Source organism: Mus caroli, chromosome 4, assembly GCF_900094665.2.
Source record: "Mus caroli chromosome 4, CAROLI_EIJ_v1.1, whole genome shotgun sequence".
NCBI lineage: Eukaryota > Metazoa > Chordata > Mammalia > Rodentia > Muridae > Mus > Mus caroli.
The window spans coordinates 121828216-121833744 of record NC_034573.1 but is presented as its reverse complement, the minus strand read 5'-3'; positions in this window follow the sequence as shown (position 1 = coordinate 121833744).

The window sequence follows — 5529 nt, the reverse complement described above, 5'->3', positions numbered from 1 at the left end:
CCAGAAGAGGGAGTCAGATCTCATTATGGATGGTTGTGAGCCACCATGTGGTTGCTGGGATTTGAACTCTGGACCTTCGGAAGAGCAGTTGGGTGCTCTAACCCACTGAGCCATCTCACCAGCCCTTGATGAAAGTTTTAAGGGTTGTGATTTAATGATAGGCAGGAAGAATAAAAAAGAATGCAAGCTGTTGGCTGAGATGTCATTAAGACTGAGTGGAAGGCTGTAGTCTACTCCTAGTTTACACCCAAACAATAAGGTCAGGTCATCTCATTGGAGAGCGCTAGCTAGAACATAGACCAGTTATTGGGTAATTTATATAAAAAATTATTTAAGGTCCATCCAGCAAAGGGATAAGGGAGTGGCACTGGGTAGATGCGGAGAGAATATCACAGTATAAATCCTTCCCATCCCCTACATATACGACTGATTTAAGGTGTTTTTTTTTGTTTGTTTGTTTTTTCCTTTCTTTGTTTTGTTTTTTAAGGTCGAGAAAAAGCATTGACATGCAAGTCAGAGAACAAGCTTGTGAGCTAGACTCTTCCTCCACTTGGAGATTGAACTTGGTTGTCAGGCTTTGTTTTGTTTTTCTCTTTGTAGACCAGGCTGGACTTGGACTCCTTTCCACTTGCCTCTGCCTCCCAAGTGCTGAGGTCAAAGGTGTGTGCCACCTCACCCAGCAGTTCTCCGGTTTCTGAAGCAAGGACCTTCATTTGCTGAGCTCGTCTTATGGGTCCTCTTGTGTGTGTTTAATCTTTACTTTATGTGTCTGTGCACCAAGTATGTGCAGAGCCTGTGGAGCATAGAATAGGGTGTTTTCCTCTGTCCCCTATGGTTGTGAGCTGCTATGTGCCCAACCAAGGTCCTCTGGAAGAGTAGCCATAGCCAGTATTCTTATCTGCTGAGGAATATTCATATATTCATTCTCATTCATTCCCTGCCTCTCTCCCTCCCCCTTGGGTTGGATTATGTAGTTCTGGCTGTCTTGGAACTCACTGATCAGATCTGCCTCTCCCTCCCTAGCCCTGGGAAAAAAATGTGTGCCTTTCACCATACCTGGTTCTTGTTATCTTTGAGATGGGGTTTTATTGTAGCCTATGCTGGAATTACAACCCAGAATAACATTTGTGTTGTTTGAAAGGGTTTAATGCTATTTTTATAGCTAGATTCTACCCAGTTACTTAAGTTTTACTAGAGAAGCATTCTAGGCATTTCTTACAGATTTATAAGTAAAGAGCTATGTGCAGTGATATATATCTGTAGTTCCTGTTACTTCAATGGCTGAGATGCAGATAGAAGGCTTGAGCTCAGGAGTTTGAGGCAAGCATGGAGACAGTTAGTTATCTGTCCCTCTCTCCTCCATTTGAGACCAGCCTAGACAGAACAAGTGAGGCTTTGTGTGGATGGTGCTGTTGCCTCTGGCTCTGAAATGGCTTTTAATTTTTAAAAAGTGTGTCACCGAGCAGTGGTGGCGCACGCCTTTGATCCCTGCACTTGGGAGGCAGAGGCAGGCGGATTTCTGGGTTCGAGGCCAGCCTGGTCTACAGAGTGAGTTCCAAGACAGCCAGGGCTGCTCTGAGAAACCCTGTCAAAAAAGTTCTACTTTATCATACACCTGAGAAATTGTCAAGTTTACTCGGGGACTTGAACAGATTTTGGGCTTTCAAGCTAGTTTCAATTAAATGTATACAGGAGTTAAGCTACCAAATACTAGTCTTGGAAAATAATGAGACAGTAGGAAAGTGAAAGGGTTTATGTGCATGTTTTTGTACTGGCTAGGTTGTTTAGCACAGGCTGGCCTTGAACTCATAGCATTTTCCCCCTGCCTTAGCCTCAGAATGCTGGGATTACAGGTTGAGCCAGCATACTATAAATAAGTTATTAATGAATGTGTTTATGCCATCCTGGTGTTCCCAGAACTTTAAGCCAGTTACGTGACTGAAGAGGGGATGGGAAGATTAAGGTACTGTCCATAAGCTATTTCAGCCTTCCTTTACAGCTGGCACTGATAGAGCTGTACTTGGCCTGTGGGAGGGAAGCTTAGTGGTAGTCTGGTCATGCCGTTAGATTCATCCAGTCAACAGGGTTGGGTTTACTCATTCACAACACTTGAGTACAACTTGATGACTATTCAGAAATATTCAGAGCCGGGCGTGGTGGCGCACGCCTTTAATCCCAGCACTCGGGAGGCAGAGGCAGGAGGATTTCTGAGTTCGAGGCCAGCCTGGTCTACAAAGTGAGTTCCAGGACAGCCAGAGATATACAGAGAAACCCTGTCTCAAAAAACCAAAAAAAAAAAAACAAAACAAAAAAAAAAACGAAAGAAAGTAAAGTAAAGTAAAACTGGGGCTGTCTTAGCACTTGCTCTTTTTTTTTTTTTTTTTTTTTGCAGAGGACTGGAATTTCTTTACTAGTAAAAAAGTCAGGCTGCTGACAACTAATGGTTGCCTGTAATTCTAGCTTGTGGGGATCATTCAATGTCCTTTGGACTCCATGGGCACTTGCATGCATATTTAAAATAATATGAAAACTAAAAAGTGAGAAGATTGTCATGAAAGATGGCTCTGTGATTAAGAGAATGGTTGCTCTTTCAGAGAGAGGATCCAGGTTCAAGTCCCATGGCAGCTTCTAACTATTTGTAACTCTAGTTCCAGGTGGCCCAATGTTCTCTTCTGGCCTCTGAAGGCTCCCGATATTCGGGTAACACACAGATAAGCAGGCAAATGAGAGAGAATATTTTGTATGGGTTTGCATGGATTGGCTTGCTTGCATGTACACTTTGTTAGGTTGATCTCCAGCTTATTTTTGAGAATTCATTTCTCACTGGACCTGGCTGGTCAGTGAAAGCTTTCTGGAATCCTCTTGTCCTAACTTTTTTTCCACTCTAGGATTATAGATATGTATCACCATCTTGTTGGGCTTTCACATGATTCTTGTAATCTGAGCTCAGGTCTCCATGCCTGTGCAAGACTCCCATGTTTAAACCAGGCTGGCCGTGAACTCACAAGAGCTCTGCCCACCTTTGTCTCTCAGAGACTGGAAAGGATTTTATTTTATTTTTAATAAATCTTTATTTATTATTATACATAAGTACACTCTTCAGACACCAGAAGAGGGCATCAGATCTCATTACCAGTGGTTGTGAGCCACTATGTGGTTGCTGGGATTTGAACTCTGGACCTTCGGAAGAGCAGTCAGTGCTCTTACCCACTGAGCCATCTCGCCAGCCCAGGATTTTATTTTTAAAGAATTATTTATTCTATATATGTGACCACACTGTAGCTGTTTTCAAACACCCCAGAAAAAGGGCGGCACTTAGTCCCATTACAGATGGTTGTGAGCCACCATGTGGTTGCTTGGAATTGGAACTCCGGACCTCTGGACGAGCAGTCACTGCTCTTAACCACTGAGCCATCTCTCCAGCCCATGGAAAGGGTATCTTTAAAGAAGAAAAGATATTAATCGTGTCCGTCCATCCGTCAATGTCATAGTTGGGTCTGAGCTGCTGCTGTCTGAGGCATCCATTGATGGTAAGGGGCAGGAGAGTTGGGTCTGTGTTTGCACTTAAGATTTCATAGAGTAGAATCGGGCACTGCCACTCTGTGGTTTTAGGTTAGGATTCCTCTACTCAGGCAGAGAGACAAGATTCCTGAAGCAAGCTGGCTTGCTAGACTAGCCACATCAGCTATTATATAGCCACAGTGTTATCCAATTCAGGAAATTCTACATTGGTAATGCAGTTTTATTACCCACACACAGCTTTTTGCAGTTGTGTGGCTTTAGCATAGTGACCATGCTGGTTGAGAACACTTTGGTTCAAGTGCCCACTGAGTAAATGGCACTTGCCACAGTGCCTGGTTCCAGTTTTCTTAATTTCATATAGCAATTTTTGCCCAGGATTATTTGGTTCCATGTGCTTTAATCTTAGTCATTTCAAGAGAGTTTATGTCATTATTGGGAATACTTAAAAGGCATAACCTTCCAGGGTTTCCACTTTACTATGTTGAGTAGATATGATGGTGTGTACCTGTAATTTCAGCACTTTGAAGACAAGAGGTGAGAGAATTGTAATTCCAAAGCACATAAAACCTCGAGTTACATAAACCCCTGTGTTAAGTAAGGGGTTGGAGCAGTTAAGAGAACTTGATGAACTTTTTCAGAGGGCCTGAGTTGAGTTCCCAGCACCTGTGTTGGGCATCTCACCACACCCTATAGCTCTGCCTCCAGGGGATCTGACACCCTCTCTGGCCTCCACAGGCATGTACAAATATACACACATAAATTAAAATCTTAAACATTGTGTTCAAATTCTGTTTTTGTTTTGTATTTCCATAAGCAGGAGACTATGAATATCTTGTTCCTTATCAGAGTTTCACCCCTTTAAATACTAATTAATAAATCTTGCCTTGCTCAGTTAATAATTAGCTTTGTTAATTTGTGTATGTGTATGTATGTTTTGCCTGGATGTGTTTGTGTGTTATCATGTGTATATTTTAACCTAAAGAGGTCAAAAGAGGGTGTTGGGTTGGATCTCCTGGGACTAGAATTAGAGATTGTTGTGAACTGCCTTGTTGGTGCTGAGAATTGAACCCTAGCCCTAGTCTTCTGGAAGAACAGCCGGTATTCTAAACCACAGAGCCATTTCTCTCTAGCCCCCCAAAACTATTTTAAAACCTAATTTAGTATGTAAGATTCTTTTTTTGGTTTGTTTTGTTTTTGTTTTTTGAGACAGGGTTTCTCTGTGTAGCCCTGGCTGTCCTGGAACTCACTTTGTAGACCAGGTGACCAGAAATCCACCTGCCTCTGCCTCCCGAGTGCTGGGATTAAAGGCCCAGCTATAAGATTCTTTTTAAGGTGCTTTAGTGTAAATGCTAAAGTGTCTATGGCCCAGCTATAAGATTCTTTTTAAGGTGCTTTAGTGTAAATGCTAAAGTGTCTATATAGTCTTTAAGGACTTTATTGTTATTATTGCCACCATCATCATTTTTGGTGTGTGTGTGTTCTGATTTTTTTTTTCTTACTAATATTTTAAGTGATTTGGTTTTTTGTTTGTATTTTGAAGCAGTGTCTTGCTGCAGCCCTGGCTGTACTGGAACTCATTATGTAAACAAGGCTGGCCTCAAACTCACAGAGATCCGCCTGCCTCTGTCTCCCAAGTGCTGGGATTAAAGGCCTGTATCACATACTGAGATCCTCCTGCCTCTGTCTCCCCAGTGCTGGGATTAGAAGCCTGTGTCACCTGTGTCACATACTGAGCTTTAAGTACTATAACTAGACATTTTGATAAAATTAGATGTGTGTTAGGGTTTAATCTCTTATAGAATAAGGAAAATGGGTTAAAACTATTTCTGGGTATATGTTAAAATGTAACAAGCACCATTTTATTTAATAGTTAATCACCTGTTAGGTAAATAAAGATGTATTTGTTTGCTTTTTTGATTGGGGGGGGGGCAAGACATATGTATATTTTCCTGAATTTTCACTAAGTATTCATAAACTTCAGAGGGGTTAGTTATAACGGAGAGACTC